The following is a 23,815-nucleotide window of genomic DNA, read 5'->3' as shown; positions in this document are numbered from 1 at the left end:
GGTATAAGGTTTTTACATAGAATGCAGTGTTTAGTTTTCACCAGGCATAATTGGACCCATATCGTCTAAGTGTTTGGTTGGAGTCATTGCAGCTAAAGGTGGCACAACCAGTTTTTGAGTGTAAGGGGGCAATTACTTTTTCCACACAGGGGCAATGGGTGTTGCATAACTTTGTTTATTAAATTAATTAAATAAGTATGTAATTGTGTTATTTGTTCCCTTTATCTAATTTTAGGTTTTGGTTGAAGATCTGATAACGTTCAGTATCAAAAATATGCGAAAGTAGAGAAAATTGGAAAGGGGGCAAATACTTTTTCACGGCACTGTGGGTAAGGGTTAAAGTGACTAGGCAATCAGGATATATAATAAACAGAGTAGCAGCAGCGTATGTGAACTGTGTGTGTGTGTTTTGTGTGTGTGAGCCACACCCTGACCATAGTTTGCTTTGTATGTTTATGTGTTTTGTTTGTTCAGGGTGTGATCTGAGTGGGCATTCTATGTTGTATGTCTAGTTTGTCTGTTTCTGTGTTTGGCCTGATATGGTTCTCAATCAGAGGCAGGTGTTAGTCATTGTCTCTGATTGGGAACCATATTTAGATAGCCTGTTTTGTCATTGTGGGTTGTGGGTGATTGTCTATGTTATGTTGCTTGTTAGCACAGTGTTTCAGTAGCGTCACGGTTGTCACTTTGTTGTTTTGGAGTGTTCAGTTTTTCCATTAAAATGACGAACACTTACCACGCCGCATCTTGGTCCGATCCTTACTCCTCTTCGGACGAAGAGGAGGAAATCTGCCATGACAGTGTGTGTGTTGGAGTGTCATTGTAGTATGTGTGGGTAGAGAGTGGGGATAGAGTCGGTGTAAAACAATTAAGATAAAGAAATAAATAATAAAGGGGGTAAAGGCAGCCAGACAGTGATCCAATCAGCATTGAGTTCCAGCCAGGGAAGAACCCCTTTTCCAAGAGACCACCCACACACCATGGATCCTTAATTCTGAAGTTTGAGGCATTAAATATAAGAAAAGGCAAAGTTATATTTTACAATAAGATAAACACAGAAATACATGGTTGACACATGTACAGTTAGTATGTTAACCACCAGTAACAGTACGCCCATGTATACAAAAACGACTATTCAAGGAGAAAATATATTGTAACTGCAAAATGCTATTGATAGCTATGTTGGCACAACAATGTATAGAAACACCCAGGTAGAAGAATAGACCCACACAACTTTGTTCATGCATTTAGTTAACGTGCGTGAAAAATCACCACTTGAAAACACCCTGCTCCTCCAACAACAGCGATAATTCAACAGAAGTGCCTTTGCTTTCTAACCCTCGAACCCTCACTTTGCTTACCTCGTCCTTTTAGGACAATTGATCACTCTCACCAACATAGTCTTTGGAGGGAGACTTTGTTCTAGTGGAAGACTCTTGTTGATGCCCTGAATCACATAACTCTCCCTCATCTTAGCTCTCTCTGCCTCCGCTTGCTGCTCCCAGAGTCATTAGGGTCCCAGCCGGGGGGGGGGGGGGGGCGACCATCCAGCCACAGTCAGGCAGCCAGCCTTAATCGCTCGCTCCACTGTCACCTGCCTTCCTAAGTAGGTTCCTATGCTGATTCGTGGGTTCTGTTCTGGTCTGTTCATTTACCATAGAGGAAGCCGGGTGATTGTGACCAGGTTGGTGTTATTTATTTGACATTTTGCAGGATGAAATCTCTTGAGATGTACCATCTCGTTTTCAAGTGTCCAAATGAAAAAACAAACAAACAATACTTAGAAGCAAGAATATGAGCTCTACTCGATGGATCTGTTGTGTACCTCTGGTCTGTGCTGACAAAATAACAAAGACTGACTGTAATAAAGCAATAATAATGATAGTAGTAATCATATTAACAGCAATTAGGGATGGATCGAAATTTACAGAATGGGTACCTGGAGGAAAATGGGCGAGGGTCATGCTTTATCAATTGCAGTCAAGGGGAGGGTTTAGTATTTTTCTTTATCTAGCCCACGGGAGGGTCAAGTAATTTATGATAGGTCAATAGAATTAGTTGCTTATTAGGCTATATATTGATGTGTGCTCGATGCCACCCCTCATCTCTGATTCTCTGCAGAGCCTAATGGCTATGAAGTGCATGCTCAGAGAAGCACAGAAGCACAGAAGCACAGAGTCTTTTGCGCAGTTGGGATGGTATAGATAAAACTAGACTGCATTCCACTCGGCAATGGATATTCCAACCCTGAGCCCTGGCCTGCTCTGCTCTTGCTGATCAAAACTTTTTTTATTGTGCTGCTAAACAATTGATGTGCTGTGTAGGCATACAGTAGCAGTTCATGAGGAGAGTCAAATAATATATAAATATATATATTTTGATTAGGCCAATTCCTCCCAAAACGATTTCTTCCGCCCGGACTAGCCTATGTTCTGTTCAGTTTGAGAAGGAGAGCAGGAGGTCAATTTTGATAGCTTGCTACTACTATACTAGATTTTAATAAAAACAATATGTTTCTTGCCCATGATGTATTTATCAGAGTTATTGACCTCATTGGCCAGATTTGAGAAACTTACATTGTGGTGCGAAAACCTGAAGCTGCTGCACAATCAATTGGAAATGGACAGCTCATGGTGCTGAAAGTAGGCAAATTCGAGGAGGCATAATTCATTTAAACTGTCTTCATTTTAATAAGACTAACAACAAAATAGTTTTGTGTTGGAGTCTATTTCTTCCTATTTAAGAAATGAGGAAGGCCTACCTGTTTGACAGAAAAAATGAGGCTACACTACCATTCAAAGGTTTGGGGTCACTTAGAAATGTCCTTGTTTCTTTGAAACAAAAGCACATTTTTTTGTCCATTGAAATAACATCAAATTGATCAGAAATACAGGGTAGACATTGTTAATGTTGTAAATGACTATTGTAGCTGGAAACGGCAGATTTTTTATGAAATATCTACATAAGCGTACAGAGGCCCATTATCAGCAACCATCACTCCTGTGTTCCAGTGGCATGTTGTGTTAGCTAATCCAAGTTTGTCATTTTAAAAGGCTAATTGATCATTAGAAAACCTTTTAGCAATTATGTTAGCACAGCTGAAAACTGTTGTCCTGATTAAATAAGCAATATTACTGGCCTTCCTTAGACTAGTTGAGCATTAGCATTTGTGGGTTCGATTTAAGGCTCAAAAGGCCAGAATCAAATAACTTTCTTCTGAAACTCATCAGTCTATTCTTATTATGAGAAATGAAGGCTATTCCATACGAGAAATTGGCAAGAAACTAAAGATCTCGTACAATGCTGTGTACTACTCCCTTCACAGAACAGCGCAAACTGGCTCTTACCAGAATGTCACGTCACATGCCTCAAATACCTTACCGTGAAATGCTTATTACAAGCCCTTAACCAAAAATGTAGTTCAAGAAATAGAGTTAATAAAAGGTAACAATAAAAGAACAATAATGAGGCTATATACAGCGAAGAAGCTGTTCAGGAGCCTTTTGGACCTGGACTTGGCACTCTGGGACCGCTTGCATTGCAGTAGCAGAGAGAACAATGTAACGGTCGTCGTTGGTGGAAGAAGGTGAGGACCAAGGTGCAGCATGACATGTGTCCATATTTATTAGAATGAACATGGAAATAACCAAAATAACAAAGATAAACGCCCGAAAACCGTTCTGGCTGGTGCAGACACACAACAGACAACAGAAAATAACCACCCACGAAACACAATAGACAACAGGCTCCCTAAATATGGTTCTCAGTCAGGGACAACAATTGACAGCTGCCTCTGATTGAGAACCATACCAGGCCAAACACAGAAATAGCAAATCATAGAAAAACTAACATAGACAACCCACCCAACTCACTCCCTGACCATACTAAAACAAAGACATAACAAAAGAACTAAGGTCAGAACGTGACAAACAATCTATGAGTTGGGTGAATGGAGTCTGACAATTTTTCGGGCCTTCCTCTGACAAAGCCTAGTATATAGGTCCTGGATGGCAGGAATCTTGTCGCCAGTGATGTACTGTGTCGTACTTAATTAAGCTATTCACTTTCTGTACAATAGAAGTTTAACCCCAGGCAGCTTTTAGGGAAACACTTGTGACCTTCTCTCGCTGAGTTAAGCCACAGAAGAAGAGTAGCCAGCATGTAAAGCTTACATTTTTATGCGTCAGTAGGCCTACTCTGTCTGGGGTGGAAAGGTAGGCCTAACTTTTGAAAGTACCATGCTCAGAACCCTAATCATGTCTCAGATTAAATTATTTGCAAACAGGGACAGTTTCATTGCAAACAAGACACAATGATTTGGCATTGGAGAAAGATGATAAAATGAACATAGTGTCTCTCTGTCCCTTCTCTGTCTGTAATTTTTGTAATTCGTGTGGTATTAAAAAATAGTCTGCTGTAAAATTACTGTAAAATTACTTAGAATTGCATGAAATGCTTATAAAAAGCAATTTTTATTGGGCTTGCAAATACAATGATGGATTCATACAAATGCTTTTACTATGAAGGAGATCTTTCCACCCCTACTCTTGTTAACGGTGGTCTGTGAACCTACAACCTTCTGGCCCGCAGCCCTGTGCTCTATCAGAATTCCTGTGTTGCTATGCAATGCTTAAAGGACAGTTTCTAAAACTGCATATCTAAGGCTTTGGTCTGTCCAAGAAGTGAGGGTAAATGGTAGGCATGTTCTCTGCGATTCACTTTATGTTTGAATTATTTTGGGTATAGGGGACGGTCACCTGTTTTTTTTCAAGCGTTCAGTGAGGATTTAGGTCAAATATATTTTGCTGAAAGGGGGCCTTCCATTTTTGGTATTTGGTATTTTATTATGATCCCCATTAGCTGTTGCAAAAGCAGCAGCTACTCTTCCTGGGGTCCACACAAAACATGAAACATAATACAGAATGACATAATACAGAACATCACTAGACAAGAACAGCTCAAGGACAGAACTACATACATTTTTAAAAAGGCACACGTAGCCTACATATCAATGCATACACACAAACTATCTAGGTCAAATGGGGGAGAGGCATTGTGCCGCAAAGGTGTTGCTTTATCTGTTTTTTGAAACCAGGTTTGCTGTTTATTTGAGCAATGTGAGATGGAAGGAAGTTCCATGCAATACGGGCTCTATATACAGTTGAAGTCGAAAGTTTACATCCACTTAGGTTGGAGTCATTAAAACAAGTTTTTCAATCACTCCACAAATTTCTCGTTAACAAACTATAGTTTTGGCAAGTCGGTTAGGACATCTACTTTGTGCATGACACGTCCTTTTTCCAACAATTGTTTACAGACAGATTATTTCACTTATAATTGACTGTATCAGAAGTCAAGTGGGTCAGAAGTTTACAAACTCTAAGTTGACTGTGCCTTTAAACAGCTTGGAAAATTCCAGAAAATGATGTCATGGCTTTAGAAGTTTGTGATAGGCTAACTGACATAATTTCAAACTCATTTGCTTGACATCATGGGAAAATCAAAAGAAATCAGCAAAGACCTCAGCAAAAACATTGTAGACCTCCACAAATCTGGTTCATCCTTGGGAGCAATTTCCAAACGCCTGAAGGTACCACCTTCATCTGTACAAACAACAGTACGCAAGTATGAACACCATGGGACCACGCAGCCATCATACCGCTCAGGAAGGAAATGCGTTCTGTCTTTAAAAAAAATAATAATAATAATTTCACCTTCAGGTAGGCTAGTTTAGAACAAGTTCTCATTTGCAACTGCGACCTGGCCAAGATAAAGCAAAGCAGTTCGACACATACAACAACACAGAGTTACACATGGAATAAACAAACATACAATCAATAATACAGTAGTAAAATCTATATACTGCATGTGCAAATGAGGTAGGATAAGAGGTAAGGCAATAAATAGGCCATGGTGGCAAAGTAATTACAATATAGCAATTAAACACTGGAATGGTAGAAAGTACAGTGGATGAATGTGCAAGTTGAGATACTGGGGTACAAAGGAGCAAGATAAATCAAAAAATACAGTATGGGGATGAGGTAGATTGGATGGGCTATTTACAGATGAGCTATGTACAGGTGCAGTGATCTGTGAGCTGCTCTGACAGCTGGTGCTTAAAGCTAGTGAGGGAGGTGAGAGTCTCCAGCTTCAGAGATTTTTGCAGTTTGTTCCAGTCATTGGCAGCGGATAACTGGAAGGAGAGGCGGCCAAAGGAAGAATTAACGTTGGGCGTGACCAGTGAGATATACCTGCTGAAACGCGTGCCACGGGTGGGTGCTGCTATGGTGACCAGTGAGCTGAGATAAGGCGGGGCTTTACCAAGCAGAGACTTGTAGATGACCTAGAGCCAGTGGGTTTGGCGACGAGTATGAAGCGAGGGCCAGCCAATGAGAGCATACATGTCGCAGTGGTGGGTAGTATATGGGGCTTTGGTGACAAAACGGATGGCACTGTGATAGACTGCATCCAATTTGCTGAGTAGAGTGTTGGAGGCTATTTTGTAAATGACATCGCTGAAGTCAAGGAACGGTTGGATGGTCAGTTTTACAAGGGTATGTTTGGCAGCATGAGTGAAGGATGCTATGTTGTGAAATAAGAAGCCGATTCTAAATTTAATTTTGGATTGGAGATGTTTGATGTGAGTCTGGAAGGAGAGTTTATAGTCTAACCAGACACCTAGGTATTTGTAGTTGTCCACATATTCAGAACCGTCCAGAGTATCGGTTGAAGAGCATGCATTTAGTTTTATTTGCATTTATCTTCTTGGGGACAGTATTTTCATGTCCTGCTACTCATCCCCAGAAGATAAGAAGATAATATATGCATATTCTTAGTAGATTTGGATAGAAAACACGCTGAAGTTTCTAAAACTGTTTGAATCATGTCTGTGAGTATAACCAAACTTATTTAGCAGGCAAAACCCCGGGGACAAACAATTCAGATTTAGTTTTGTTTTGAGGTCACTCTTTTCAATGGTTTTCATTGGGAATCCAGATTTCCAAGGGACCTTCTTGCAGTTTCTATCACTTCCACTGGATGTCACCAGTCTGTAGTAATTGGTTGAGGTTTTTCCTTTGTGTAATGAAGAAGTAGCACTGTTCAGAACAAGGGTCACTTCAAGTGTACTGTTAGATAGAGACCCGTGACCAGAAAGCTAGCTACAAGATGCCTAAAGTTGTATTACAAAAGTAGTTTGAAATGTTTTGGCAAAGTTTACAGGTAACGTTTGAGATATTTTGTAGTCACGTTGCGCAAGTTGGAACAGGTGTTTTTCTGGATCAAACGCGCCAAATAAATTGACATTTTGGATATATATATATAGACGGAATTAATCGAACAAAAGAACCATTTGTAATGTTTATGGGACATATTGGAGTGCCACAAAAGAAGCTCGTCAAAGGTAAGGCGTGAATTCTATTTTTATTTCTGCGTTTTGTGTCGCGCCTGCAGGGTTGAAATATGCTTTTCTCTCTTTGTTTATGGAGGTGCTATTCTCAGATAATAGCATCGTTTGCTTTCGCCGAAAAGCCTTTTTGAAATCTGACATGTTGGCTGGATTCACAACAAGTGTAGCTTTAATTTGGTATCTTACATGTGTAATTTCATGAAAGTTTTTGATTTTTATAGTGTTTTATTTGAATTTGGCGCTCTGCATTTTCTCTGGCTTTTGGCCAGGTGGGACGCTAGTCCACATATCCCAGAGAGGTTAAGAGCAGTTGGAGGCCACGGAAGGAGAGTTGCGTGGCATTGAAGCTCATCTGGAGGTTAGTTAACACAGTGGGCCAGAGGTATACAGAATGATGTAGTCTGAGTAGAGGTGGATCAAAGAATCACCAGCAGCAGGAGCGACATCATTGATGCATACAGTGAAGAGAGTCGGCCCGAGAATTGAACCCTGTGGCACCCCCATAGAGACTGCCAGAGGTCTGGACAACAGGCCCTCTAATTTGACATACAGAACTGTATCGGAGAAGTAGTTGGTGAACCAAGCGAGGCAATCATTTGTGAAACCAAGGCTGTTGAGTCTTCCAATAAGAATGTTGTGATTGACAGAGTCGAAAGCCTTAGCCAGGTCGATGAATACGGCTGCACAGTAATGTCTCTTATCGATGGTGGTTATGAAATCGTTTAGGATTTTGAGCTTGGCTGAGGTGCACCCACGACCAGCTCTGAAACCAGATTGCATAGCGGAGAAGGTACGGTGAGATTCGAAATGGTCGGTAATCTGTTTGTTAACTTGGCTTTCAAAGACCTTAGAAAGGCAGGGTAGAAATACTGTAGGTCTGTAGCAGTTTGAGTCTAGAGTGTCTCTCCCTTTGAAGAGGGGGATGACCGCGGCAGCTTTCCTATCTATGGGAGTCTCAGACGATACGAAAGAGGTTGAACAGGCTAGTAAATAGGGGTTGCAACAATTTCGGCATATAATTTTAGAAAGAGAGGGTCCAGATTGTCTAGCCCGGCTGATTTATAGGGGTCCAGATTTTGCAGCTCTTTCAGAACATCAGCTATCTGGATTTGGGTGAAGGAGAAGTGGGGGAGGTTTGGGTGAGCGTAGGTCTGTTGACGGGGGTAAGGGTAGCCAGGTGGAAAGCATGGCCAGCAATAGAAAAATGCTTATTGAAATGCTCAATTATTGCGGATTTATAGGTAGTGACAGTGTTTCCTAGCCTCAGTGCAGTGGGCAGCTGGGAGGAGGTGCTCTTATTCTCCATGGACTTTACACTACAGGATGCACATTTCTGTTTGAAAAAGCTAGCCTTAGCTTTCCTAACTGCCTGTGTATATTGGTTCCTAACTTCCCTGAAAAGTTGCATATCACAGGGGTTATTCGATGCTAATGCAGAATACCACAGGATGTTTTTGTGCTGGTCAAGGGCAGACAGGTCTGGAGTGAACCAATGGCTATATCTATTCCTGGTTCTAAATTTTTTGAATAGGGCATGCTTATTTAAGATGGTGAGTAAGGCACTTTTAAAGAATAACCAGGCATCCTCTAGGTCAATTACAAAGACATGTTCACTGAAGTGTTTTAGGGAGTGTTTGACAGTGATGAGGGGTGGTCATTTGACCGCAGACCCATTACGGATGCAGGCAATGAGGCAGTGATCGCTGAGATCTTGGTTGAAAACCACAGAGGTGTATTTGGAGGGCGAGTTAGTTAGGATGATATATATGAGGTTGTCCGTGTTTACGGATTTGGGGTTGTACCTGGTAGGTTCATAGATAATTTATCTGAGATTGAGGGCATCAAGCTTAGATTGTAGGATGGCCGAGGTGTTATGCATGACCCAGTTTAGGTCACATAGCAGCACGAGCTCAGAAGATAGATGGGGGGAAATCAATTCACATATGGTATGCAGGGCACAGCTGGGGGCAGAGGGTGGTCTATGGCAAGGGGAAACGGTGAGAGACTTGTTTCTGGAAAGGTGAATTTTTAGAAGTAGAAGCTCAAATTGTTTTGGTACAGACCTGGATAGTTAGACAGAACTCTGCAGGCTATCTCTGCAGTAGATTGCAACAACGCCCCTTTTGGCATTTCTATCTTGGCGGAAAATGTTACAGTTAGGGATGGAAATTTCAGGGTTTTTGGTGGTTTTCCTAAGTCAGGATTCAGACACGGGTTGGTAGAATGTGCTAAGGCAGTGAATAAAGCAAACTTAGGGAGTAGGCTTCTAATGTTAACATGCATGAAACCAAGGCTTTTATGGTTACAGAAGTCACACATATGAGCACCTGGGGAGTAGGAGTGGAGCTAGGCACTGCAGGTCCTGGATTAACCTCTACATCACCAGAGGAACAGAGGAGAAGTAGGATAAGGGTACGGTTAAAGGCTATAAGAACTGGCCATCTAGCACGTTAGCATAGATTCAAGGCATAATGTACAGACAAAGGTATAGTAGGAATAGAGTACATTGGAGGTAAACCTAGGTATTGAGTAATGATGAGAGAGATATAGTCTCTAGAGACGTTTAAACCAGGTGATGTCATCACAGATGTGGGAGGTGGAACAACATGGTTGGTTAAAGCATATTGAGTTAGAGGCACTACAGTGAAATAAGACAGTAATCACTAACCAAGACAGTACAAGACAAGGCCTATTTATATTAGGGAAAGGCATGCGTAGCCAAGTGGTCGTATGGGTCCAGTGGGTGGTTGAGCTGGCTGGGGACACGGCGATCGGTTTTAGCAAGCTAGCAGTTAGCAGGCCGGGGCTAGCAAGGTAGCATAAGGGTCTTAGATGGACATCGCAATGGGGGAAAGTCTGTTTTTGCCTCCTTGTACGGTGATGTCGATAGACCAGTCATGGAATTAGTAGGGTTCCAAGTAGCAGAGAGGTCAAAGTCCAATTGGCAAAATGGGTATAGTGGTTCAAGAAACTGGCCGATGGATCAGCTAACAGTCCAATATGCTCTAGATGGTTAGCAGAATGGCCTTCAGGGGACGTCGCACCCGAGGGGCCTGTTCGGATCCTGTTAGGATTATGACGGTATTCCAGTCATGAAGGATCAGCGGGGTTCCGTGCCCTGTACCGGCAGTAGAGGGGTCCGGATATTGTAGCTGAGGAGCGGGCTTCAGGAGTAGCCCAGGAGCCCTAGCTGGGAGATGGGTCTAGCATGGGCTAGCTCCAGGCTAGTTGGTGCTAGCTCCGGACGGAAACGTTAGCCAGGAGAAGTCAACCCGGGTTGCGGTTTGCTAGCTGTGATGATCCAGATGAAAAGGTTCAGAGTTTGCGGTTAGAATCCAGGGATATGGAGAGAAAAATGGTCCAGTATGCTCTGGTTTGAAATGCGTTGTATGAACTGGCGAGAGCTTTCCGAGCTAAAGGTTAGCTGATGACCGCTAGCTGGTAGCTAGATAGCTTCAGTTGAGGTATTCCAGTTCGGAGGTAAATAGAAATACTTTAGAAAAAAACCCAGATCCACAACACATTGGGTGAGGCATGTTGCAGGAGAGTATTTTGAAGTTGAGGTTTAGGAAAAATATTAAAAACAATGCGAAGAAAAATATAAAAAAATATATATTATAAGACAAGACAAAGACGTCTGACTGCTATGCCATCTTGGATTGAGATGAACGAACCTTGGTGCGAAAAGTGCAAATCCATCCCAAAACAACACCAAAGGACCTTGTGAAGATTCTGGGGGAAACTGGTACAAAAGTATCTACATCCACAATAAAACAAGTCTTATATCAACATAACCTGAAATGCCGCTCAGCAAGGAAGAGGCAACTGCTCCAAAACAGCCATAAAAAAGCCAAACTACGGTTTGCAACTGCACATGGGGACAAAGATTGTACTTTTTGGAGAAATGTCCTCTGGTCTAATGAATCAGAAATAGAACTGTTTGGCCATAATGACCATTTGTATGTTTGGAGGAAAAAGGGGGAGGCTTGCAAGCCGAAGAACACCATCCCAACTGTGAAGCACGGGGGTGGCAGCATCATGCTGTGGGGGTACTTTGCTGTAAAAGGGACTGGTGCACTTAAAAAAATATATGGCATCATGAGGGAGGGAAATTATGTGGATATATTGAAGCATCTCAAGACATCAGTCAGGAAGTTAAAGCTTGGTCACAAATGGGTCTTCCAAATGGACAATGACCCCAAGCATACTTCCAAAGTTGTGGCAAAATGGCTAACAAAGTCAAGATATTGGAGTGGCCATCACAAAGCCTTGACCACAATCCTATAGAAAATATGTGGGCAGAAAAAGTGTGTGCGAGCAAGAAGGCCTACACACCTGACTCAGTTACACCAGCTCTGTCAAGAAGGAAGGGACAAAATTCATCCAACGTATTGTGGGAGCCTATGGAAGGCTATCCGAAACGTTTGACCCAAGTTCAACAATTTAAAGGCAATGCTACCAAAAATGAATTGAGTGTATGTAAACGTCTGGCCCACTGGGATTGTGATGAAATAAATAAAAGCTGAAATAATTCATTCTCTTGACACGGTTGTGTGTAGAGACGGACCAATTCGCAGCGTGCTCCGAGTTCCACATCTTAATTTTTGTGAAACTTACAAAAACAAAAGGAAACAAACAACAAACCATAACATAAGAGGTGCTGCATGCACATACTCAAAACAAGATCCCACAAAAAAACAGTGGGGGAATGGCTGCCTAAATACAGTATGATGTATGATCCCTAATCAGAGACAGCTGTTTATCATTGTCCCTGATTGGGGATCATATTTAGGCAGCCATTTCACCACTGTGTTTTGTGGGATCTTGGAGTTGTATCAGTTCACCACCTAAAGCTTTTACTTCTGACATATACACTGAACTAAAATATAAATGCAAAATTTAACAATTTAGAAGATTTTACTGGATTTCAGGTATGCCTCTCTTGGTCACAGATACCTTAAAAAAGAAGTAGGGGTGTGGATCAGAAAACCAGTCAGTATCTGGTGTGACCACCATTTGCCTCATGCAGTGGAACACTGTCGTACACGTCGATCCAGAGCATCCTACACATGCTCAATGGGTGACATGTCTATGGTTATGCAGGCCATGGAAGAACTGGCACATTTTTAGCTTCCAGGAATTGTGTAAAGATCTTTGTGACATGGGGCCATGCATTATCACGCTGAAACATGAGGTGATGGTGGGAGATGAATGGCATGACAATGGGCCTCAGGACCTCCTCACGGTATCTCTGTGCATTCAAATTGCCATCAATTAAATGTATTTGTGTTCATTTTCCATAGCTTATGCCTGCCCATACAATAACCTCACCACCACATTGGGGAACTCTGTTCACAACGTTGACATCAGCAAACCGCTTGCCCACATGATGCCATACCCACTGTCTGCCATCTGCCTGGTACAGCTAAAACGGGGATTCATCCATGAAGAGCACACTTCTCCAGTGGTCAACAATGGTGAGTGTTTGCCCACTGAAGTTGGTTATGACACCGAACTGCAGTCAGTTCAAGACCCTGGTGTGGACGACGAGCACGCAGACGAGCTTCCCTGGAACTTTTTCTGACAGTTTGTGCAGAAATTCTTCAGTTGTACAAACCTACAGCTTCAAAAGTCTCAGATGATCCCGCAGGTGAAGAAGCCGGATGTGGAGGTCCTGGGCTGGTGTGCTTACATGAGGCCTGCGGTTGTGAAGTTGGTTGAACATACTGCCAAATTTTCTAAAACAACGTTGGAGGCAGCTTATGGTAGAGAAATTATCATCACGTTCTCTGGCAACATCTCTGGTGGACAGTCCTGCAGTCAGCATGTCAATTGCATTGTGTGACAAAACTGTCAATTTTGGAGTGGCCTTTTATTGTCACCAGTACAAGGTGCACCTGTGTAATGATCATGCTGTTTAATCATATTCTTGATATGCCAAACCTGTCCGCTTCAATGGATTATCTTGGCAAAGGAGACATTTTCACTAACAGGGATGTAAACAAATTTGTGCACAAAATGTGAGAATTTTTGTTTAGATATTTTATTTCAGCTCATGAAACATGGGACCACCACTTTATATGTTGCATTTATATTTTTGTTCAGTATAGTTAAATGCACTAAAGAGGAACAATGGGTACATATTGAACATGCTCATCCCCAGAATATTTTTACGCGTCGTTTTGTCAAAGGATAAAGCTAAGAACTCCATAGTTAAGAACACTGTAACAATATGGGAGAAAATTAAAGTATTCTACAAGAAGAAATATCACTCTAAAAACACAACCTTATGTAAAAATCCTTGGATAGCTTTTCCACGGATAAATTGGTCCACATGGAAATCTAAAGGCATTGAAACTGTAAATGACTTGGTTACAGGCAATAAATGTATAAACATGACAGAATTAAAAAGTAATTTTGGACTGATCAATGTAGATATCTTCAAAAACATGCAACTTAAAAGTTACATGTCCCGGAATTTCGATTTGAAACTTTTGGACATCAGTACAACTAACAAAATTACAGTCAACAAAAATGTACACTTAATCCAGTATTGTCACATTCTGACCCTAGTTCTTGTGTTATTTGTTTGTTTTAGTTGGTCAGGACGTGAGTTGGGTGGACATTCTATGTTTTGTGTTTCTAGGTTGGTTTTCTGTGTTCGGCCTAGTATGGTTCTCAATCAGAAGCAGGTGTCGTTAGTTGTCTCTGATTGAGAATCATACTTAGGTAGCCTGGGTTTCACTGTTGTTTTGTGGGTGATTGTTTCCGTGTCTGTGTTTGTTCGCCACACGGTACTGTTTCGGTTTTGTTCACGTTTATTGTTTTGTATTCATTGAGTGTTCAGTTTATGTTTTTAAATAAACCACCATGGACACTTACCACGCCGCATCTTGGTCCGATCCTTGCTACACCTCCTCTTCAGACGAAGAGGAGGAATACCTTTACAAGTATAATTAATTTATAGAATTTATTATACAAGAGACAAAATTCATTAATTCTACAGCACAATGGCAGTCATGTCTTAGGTGTAAAAATAAGAATGACTCAATAATCCATGCTTTCTATGAATGTTATACAGTAAAATCCGGAAGTTGTGGGTGGAGCTAGAAAGTTGGCGGTCAGGAGTATTACAATGTATACTTAAACAATAAGGTCCGAGGGGTTGTGGTATATGGCCAATTTATCACGGCTAAGGGAAGTTCTTAAGCACGAGGCAACTTGGAGTGCCTGGATACAGCCATTAGCCGTGGTATAGTGCCAATATACCACAAACCCCCAAGGTGCGTTCTTGCTGTTATAAACTGGTTACCAACGTAATTAGAGCAGTGATAAAAAATGCTGTCATATTCGTAGTATACAGACTGATATAGCATGGATTTCAGCTAATCAGCATTCAGGGCTCGATCCACCCAAGTTTATAATTACTTTTAATCAGTCTACAATGCCTATACCCAATAGGCTGGACGATTCTCTTCTCATCACTCATCTTGAAAAAACATATATACAAAAAAACTTGTCAATCAGTATATCTGCAATACTTACCACAATTTAAAAATCAAATGATTTATTATTGAAATATAAAGGGCATCCGAAGAAAAGGTGGCAGGTGGCAAATAATAACACAGGCACTAAGGATGGGGGTGTGAGCATGCGATTATTGGGAGATGAGATGTAGTCATTGTTTGTATGTGTCTGTAAGTTGTTTTTCATATGTATACGTTTGTACATGGAGTGAAAAAAAGAAAGAACAAATATATATACACACACAACGCATTCTGAAAGTATTCATATCCCTTGACTTTTTCCACATTTTGTTACATTACAGCCTTTTTCTAAAATGGATAAATGTCTTTCCTCATCAATCTTCACACAATACCCCACAATGACAAAGTGAAAACAGATATTTAGAAATGTTTGCAAATGTATTAAAAATAAAAAACAAAAATACTGTTGGGGAATAATCAGAATTAGTTGGTAACATAGGTAAGATGTTTTATATTCATCATATGTTTGTAAGTTACTTCTCATCAGAATGTTTATTTTTGTATAATACTGCGGCGGGGTTGCAGTCATCTGGTCTCTGTCAAGACTAAGTTACTTGGGCCGCAGAGAGGGGAGAGGTCAAGCGTGTATCTCTTGGCTCCACAATGTCTGTGTGCTAGTCAATGTGTCTCTGTGATCTTGTCAAGGAGGGGTGGATTTGATATATGCCTGTTGATATGTGGATTTGGTTTATGGTTCTGAGTTTGAGAAAATAACATAGATTAGGAGACAAAGCTGAACGATAAATTACGGCCAATGCTGTCTGGCTATGTGTGTCTTTGCTATAAAGGATCTCAGTTGCAATGTGTAAGGGACCCTCAGAGAATTCATTTATAGACACTGAATTGATCTGAGAGTCACAGGGTTCTGATGGAGCTCATATAATTAAAGATGGACTTTGTGATAAACTCTGACTTGTGTGTGGTTTGCTCTCATGATTTGGTAAATACAGGAAATTTCCACGACAATACCATTACATAAGTATTCAGACCCTTTGCTATGAGACTAGAAATTGAGCTCAGATGCATCCTGTTTCCATTGATCATCTTTGATATGTTTCTACAACTTGACTGGAGTCCACCTGTGGTAAATTAAATTGATTGGTGTCACGCCCTGACCTTAGATATCTCTGTTTTCTATATATTTTGGTTAGGTCAGGGTGTGACTAGGGTGGATACTCTTGGGTTTTTGTATGTCTAGGGGTTTTTGTATATCTATGTTGGCCTGATATGGTTCCCAATCAGAGACAGCTGTTGTCTCTGATTGGGGATCATATTTAGGCAGGCCTTTTTTTGTTTTGTTAGTTTGTTCAGTGTTCATTCTTTTAATAAAGAGAATGTATGCATACCACGCTGCGCCTTGGTCTCCTTCATATGGTGAACGTGACAATTGGACATGATTTGGAAAGGCACACACCTGTCTATTTAAGGTCCTGAATAAAATGCAGAAGAAACTATGCTATGAAACCAATATAAATTAAATAAAGAATGATAGTAAAAAGCTTTGGAGCACCTTAAATGAAATTCTGGGAAGGCAAATTCAGCTCCATCATTCATTAAAACAGATGGCTCATTCATCACAAAACCAACTCATTTTTGCCAACTACTTGATTTTTTTCATTGGCAAGATTAGCAAATTTAGGCATAACATGCCAGCAACAAGTGCTAACACAACAGATCCAAGTATAACTGACCGAATTATGTAAGACAAGCATTGTAATTTTAAATTCCGTAAAGTTAGTGTGAAGAGGTGAACAAATGATTGTTGTCTATTAACATTGACGAGCCACCGGGGTCTGACAACTTGGATGGAAAATTACTGAGGATTATAGCGGATGATATTGCCACATCTTCAATTTAAGCCTACTAGAAAGTGTGTGTATAAGGGCACAGGGCGAGACCCAGATGCAGACACGGGAGGCAGATGGTTCGAGTCTCTGATATTTATCATAATCCAAGGGGCATGCAAGAGAATGGTCGTGGATAGGCAAAAGATCATAAGGTCAGAGTCCAGGAGGTACAAAGTGGCAGGCAGGCTCCAGGTCAGGGCAGGCATTATGGTCAGGCAGGCAGGTTCAGAGTCAAGGCAGGCAAGGGTCAAACCCGGGAGGACCAGCAAAAAACAGAGAAAAGGAAAAAGCAGGAGCACGGCGTAACACACGGGTTGACTTGATAAAACGAGACAAATTGGAACAGTCAGACAGAAAACACAGGTATAAATACCCAGGGGATGATGGGGAAGATGGGTGACACTTGGAGGGGGTGGAGACAAGCACAAGGACAGGTGAAACAGATCAGTGTGTGAGTGTGCCCTCAGGCTTGGAGGGAAGCAAAAGTCATTTCGCTACCCAAGAATAGTAAATCCCCCTTTGGTGGCTCAAATAGCCAACCAATCACCCTGTTACCAACCCTTAGTAAACATTTGGGAAAAATTGTGTTTGACTAGATAAAAATGCTATTTTACAGTAAATGAATTGACAACAAACTTTCGGCATGCTAATAGAGAAGTACATTCAACAAGCACAGCACTTACACAAATTATTGATAATTGGCTGAGAGAAATTGATGATAAAAAGATTGTGGGGGCTGTTTTGTTACACTTCAGTGCGGCCTATGACATTATCAATCATAGTCTGTTGCTGGCAAAACGTATGTGTTATGACTTTACACCCCCTGCTATATTGTGGATAAAGAGTTACCTGGCTAACAGAACACCAAGGTTGTTCTTTAATGTAAGCGTCTCCAAAATATTCCCGGTAGAATCAGGAATTCCCCAAGGCCGCTGTCTAGGCCCTTTGAAAAAAGTAATCTTTACTAATGAATTTCCACTGACTGAGGAAAGCCAGAGTGTCTATGTATGCGGATGACTCAACACTATACATGTCAGCTACTACATCGACTGAAATGACTGCAACACTTAACAAAGACTTGCAGTTAGTTTCAGAGTGTGGCAAGGAGTAAGTTAATCCTAAATATTTCTAAAACTAAAAGCATTGTATTTGGGACAAATCATTCACTAAACTCTTAATCATTCACTAATCTTAATCTCTTAATCTCTTAATCTCAGTCAATTGTAATAAATAATATGTGGAAATTGAGCAAGTTGAGGTGACTAAACTGCTTGGAGTTACCCTAGATTGTAAACAGTCATGGTCAAAACATATTGATACAACAGTAGCTAAGATGGGGAGAAGTATGTCCATAATAAGACACTGCTCTATATTCTTGACAGCTCTGTCAACAAGGCAGGTCCTACAGGCCCTAATTTTGTTGCACCTGTTCAGTCGTGTGGTCAGGTGCCGTATAAAAGGAAAATTGTAATTGGTTCAGAACAGGGCAGCATGGCTGGTCCTTGGATGTATACAGGGAGCTAATATTAATAATATGCATGTCAATCTCTCTTGGCTCAAAGTGAAGGAGAGATTGACTTCATCACTGCTTGTATCCACCGAGCTGTCTGTTTGAACTACTGACGCACAGCTCGGACAGCCATGCATACCCCACAAGACATGCCACAGGAGGTCTCTTCACAGTCCCCAGAACAGACTATGGAAGGCACACAGTACTAAATAGAGCCATGACTACATGGAATTCTATTCCACATCAAGTAACTCACGCAAGCAGTGAAATTAGATTTAAAAAACAGATAAATAAAACACATCATGGAACAGCGGGGACTGTGAAGCAACACAAACATAAGCACAGATGCACATGCATACACACACGATAGCATACGCACTATACACACGTACATGGATTTTTTACTGTGTATATGTGGTAGTGGTGGAGTAGGTGCCTGAGGGCACATGGTCTGTGAATGTATCGTGATGTTTTTTAAACTGTAAAAACTGCCTTCATTTTGCTGGACCGAAGGAAGAGTAGCTGCTGCGATGGCAGCATCATGCTGTGGGGATGTTGTTCAACAGCAGGGACTGGGAGTCTAGTCAGGATCAAGGATAAGATGATTGGAGCATATTACAAAGAGAGATCCTTAATGAAAACCTGCTCCAGAGAACTCAGGACTGGGGCGAAGGTTCACCTTCCAACAGTACAACAACCCTAAGCACACAGCCAAAACAATGCAGAAATGGCTCCGAGACAAGTCTCTGAATGTCCTTGAGTGGCCCAGCCACAGCCCGGACTTGAACCCGATCGGACATCTCTGGAGAGACCTGAAAATAACTGTGCAGCAACGCTCCTCATCCAACCTGACAGAGCTTGAGAGGATCTGCAGAGAAGAATGGGATGAATTCCCCAAATACAGGTGTACCAAGTTTGTAGCATCATACCCAATGAGACTCGAGGCTGTAATCGCTGCCAAAAGTGCTTCAACTAAGTATTGAGTAAAAGGTCTGAATACTTATGTAAATGTGATTTCATTTTTTTTTATACACTATTTAATACATTTTAGAATGAAGCTGTAATATAACAAAATGTTGGCAAAGTTAAGGGGTCTGAATACTTTCCAAATGCACTGTAAATATTATAAAAAAGAAAATAAAGACAGACAGTGCTAAGCTCATTAGGCATTTCTAAGTTATGTTCTTCAAGAATCAATGGCTAAATTTCAAGAATTGAAAAGACCACTGAACAGTTCCCTAAATCCCACAATGTAGCTTTAACATCCTTGCTGTCCAGTAACAAGCTGCAAAAAGAATTGTGCTCTTATAGATACACTCCTGGGGATTGTGGGAAGGAGAGGAGCGATTCTCATTAATGAGGAGGGTACAGAGGGAGGCCTGTAGCAAGTGAAGCGGCCATTCCTCCTCTCTACAGCCTACAGATCACAGGAAGAGATGGTAGGAGAGATGTAGACAGAGATTGAGGGAAGGGAGAGAGAAAGATAGAGACTGTATCAAGCGGAGCGGCCATTCCTCTGTTTCTACAGTACACAGATCACAGAGAGATTGATGGAGAGAAGGAGGGAAAGATGGCGGGGGGGGGGGGGGGGTTAGGAGGGGTGGAGAAATGTGGGGTGGGAGGGATGGAAAGGAGAGGTGAGGAGAGAAAGAGTTGGAGAGAGAAAGATTGATAGATGTGGAGCTTGTCAGTTAGCACTCTTAACACAGCAGTCAATGAGTATCACTGCTGGAGAGATGGGACCCTGGAGGTTTTTGACTATGTATGTGCATGTGTGTAAATGTATGTACATTATGTAAATCTGTGTGTTTAGGAAGGGAAGGGTAAGGAAAGTCATACTGAGTAAGATGATGTGTTCTCCCCGCTTCCCTCCTGTTCACAGTCATTAAGTTGCGTGTGGAATTCATGTGTCTCTTTGAGTTTCAATTCCTTCCACCCAAAAAATACATAATTCATTTCCACAGCTGCAGTGCAGATCCCCTCTGTCTGTTTATGATTGTGTTTACGAGTGTGTGAGTGTGTGCACGTGTGGGGGCGTGCATCCGTGCATGTGTGTGTGTGTGTGTCGGGGTTTAAATACCATATCGCATCCTGTTCCAAATAAACCAGCTGAAACCGAGGGGAGGCTTGTTTGCGTGTCCTGCTAGGCTAGTGTTGGGCCATAAAAAATGCAGATGAATGGATAATTCAGATTTGTTCATGACAACATTAGCACAGGCAGGAGAGCAGGAGCCAACAAAGTTATCCCCAAGCAAGTGGGGCACACTGGATTTGTTTAGATTAGGATGTAACTGGGTTTGCAGAGGATAGGACACCTGAACCTTGTTAATTACTGCACTATGTCACAAACTAATTACAGATTGTTTACAGACAGCATGCACCACTGCAACACGCTGTCATTCTGCATCTTTTATATGAAAACTCAGACCTGGTCTGCATCTTGTGAAACTGCTGTCAATTTACTGTCACTGATGCAGTTCTACCAAGCAGTCTAAATAGTTCAGGTGGAACCTTTTTCAATGTGCTTTACTTTAAAATGACTAATCTGTCCTCATATCCTCTGACATACAGTAGTTTTCCTGCTCCTGCTCCAGCTCCACCTTTCTCCCATGACTCTCTCTCTCTGTGTGGATGACTAACAGGAGTCACCACTGCGGCAGTTGAACCATGTCTGTTTAAAATGGTGCATTCCAAGGAAATAATAATGATGGTCCCTAAGAATGCTTTCACACTGGCCTCATCTATTTCCATAATTGGCTGTTGTAGCCTGCTTTGAATGATAATATAAAGACTGAATCTAAAGACTAAGATAAGAGTCTGCATATGATGTATTGTTATGATACAATATTTACTTGCATGGATACTTAGGCTTAACCTACTTTATTTGTCATGGGGTGTTCCAGAGAAAGGCTTATCTGATTTTGTACACATTGGAACGCTTTTGACACCAACCCCATTATTTATGCGTGCATGAGAGAGAGAGTCAAACTGACACACTCACACACCACAACAATCCCCTGCCGGCTGCAAAGTGGAGAGTGGACGCCTGCTGATAAGTTGAGCGATAAACTCCATTCACTCTCACTGCAAACAGCCACGAGCTACTTATGAAGGGGATTGTCAAAGCAGCGTATCATAACAGAGTATATCTCATTTGTAGCAGATACATGATATGGCCAGGCAGTGGGGATGAAACGTGTGTGTTCAAGATGAGATGGTTTGGGATGAGTTGGACCGCAGATTGAAGGAAAAGCAGCCAACAAGTGCTCATCATGTGGGAACTCCTTCAAGATGGTTGGAAAAGCATTCCAGGTGAAGCTGGTTGAGAGAATGCCAAGAGTGTGCAAAGCTGTCAGCAAGGCAAGAATCTAAAAAAAAAAATATTTTGATTTGTTTAACACTTTTGATTACTACATGATTCCATATGTGTTATTTCATAGTTTTGATGTCTTCACTATTATTTTACAATGTGGAAAATAGTAAAAATAAAGAAAAACCCTGGAATGAGTACGTGTGTCCACACTTTTGACTGAAACTGTATGTGAAGGACATCAAATCTGCCATACTGATTAAAATTTAACAGACTAAAAGCTGGTACGTGCATTTACTAGAAGATACATCATTGCATACCTCTAGTCTACACTACACATCCTATATTAATATTTGAGAGTGTTGATAGTGATAGCCTCTATCTATAGGTACTGTAACTGAAAAAATCATGGAAACACTTGAGTAAATGAGGGATAAAGTATATTTAAAGAAGTTGCTTCCACTGTCATGTACTGTCATGTTGTCTTGTCTCTGTCCTTTCCCTTCACCCTGTCTCCCTCTGCTGGTCGTTGTTATGTTACCTTTTCTCCCCCTCTTTTCCCCAGCTGTGCCTTGTCTCCTCCTAATTACCCATTCACCCCGTTCCCCACCTGTTCCCTTTTTCCCTCTGATTAGGTCCCTATATCTCTCTCTGTTTCTGCTCCTGTCCTTGTCGGATTCTTGTTTGTTTGTTTGTGTGTCTCATGCCTGAACCAGACTATCATCGTGTGTGCTGCAACCTTGTCCTGTCCTGTCGGAATCTACCTGTCCATCTGAGCCACGTATGTTCGTCATTAAAGTACTCTGTTTGTTAATTCGCTTTTGGGTCCTCATTCACGCACCATAACAGAAGAATCCGACCAAGAATGGACCCAGCGACTTCGGATCCTCTCCACTCAGCCGTCGAGATCCAGGGAGCGATGCTAGGCAGACACGAGCAGGAATTGTCTGCTGCTCGACATGCCGTTGAGACCCTGGCCACCCAAGTCTCCAACCTCACAGAACAGGTTCACCATCTCCGCCTCGATCCACCGGCCACTTCCAGGGCTTTCGAATCTCCGGAGCCCAGAATCAATAACCCGCCGTGTTACTCTGGGGAGCCCACTGAATGCCGCTCGTTCCTCACCCAGTGTGATATTGTGTTTTCTCTCCAGCCCAACACTTACGCCAGGAGCACTGCTCGTGTCGCCTACGTCATATCTCTCCTTACTGGACGGGCTCGTGAGTGGGGCACGGCAATCTGGGAGGCAAGGGCTGAGTGTACTAACCAGTATCAGGACTTTAAGGAGGAGATGATACGGGTTTTTGATCGATCTGTTTTTGGGGAGGAGGCTTCCAGGGCCCTGTCTTCCCTATGTCAAGGCAATCGATCCATAACAGACTACTCTATTGAGTTTCGCACTCTTGCTGCCTCCAGTGGCTGGAACGAGCCGGCTTTGCTCGCTCGTCTTCTGGAGGGTCTCCGCGCAGAGGTAAAGGATGAGATTCTCTCCCGGGAGGTTCCTTCCAGCGTGGATTCCTTGATTGAACTCGCTATTCGCATTGAGCGACGGGTTGATCTTCGTCACCGAGCTCGTGGAAAGGAGCTCGCGTTCTCCGTTGCCCCCCTCTCCGCATCACTACCATCTTCCTCTGCCGGCTCGGGAGCTGAGCCTATGCAGCTGGGAGGTATCCGCATCTCGACTAAGGAGAGGGAACGGAGAATCACCAACCGCCTCTGTCTCTATTGCGGTTCTGCTGGTCATTTTGTCACTTCATGTCCAGTAAAAGCCAGAGCTCATCAGTAAGCGGAGGGCTACTGGTGAGCGCTACTACTCCTGTCTCTCCTTCAAGATCCTGCACTACCTTGTCGGTCCATCTACGCTGGACCGGTTCGTCAGCTTCCTGCAGTGCCTTAATAGACTCTGGGGCGGAGGGCTGTTTTATGGACGAGACCTGGGCTCGGGAACATGACATTCCTCTCAGACAGTTAAGGGAGTCCACGGCCTTGTTCGCCCTGGATGGTAGTCCTCTCCCCAGGATTCAGCGTGAGACGCTACCTTTAACCCTCACTGTTTCTGGTAATCATAGCGAAACCATTTCTTTTTTGATTTTTCGTTCACCTTTTACACCTGTTGTTTTGGGCCATCCCTGGCTAGTTTGTCATAATCCTTCCATTAATTGGTCTAGTAATTCTATCCTCTCCTGGAACGTC

Source organism: Oncorhynchus mykiss, chromosome 19 (assembly GCF_057628025.1).
Source record: "Oncorhynchus mykiss isolate SJ-2025 chromosome 19, ASM5762802v1, whole genome shotgun sequence".
Classification (NCBI taxonomy): domain Eukaryota; kingdom Metazoa; phylum Chordata; class Actinopteri; order Salmoniformes; family Salmonidae; genus Oncorhynchus; species Oncorhynchus mykiss.
Note: the sequence above shows the minus strand (reverse complement) of the source record.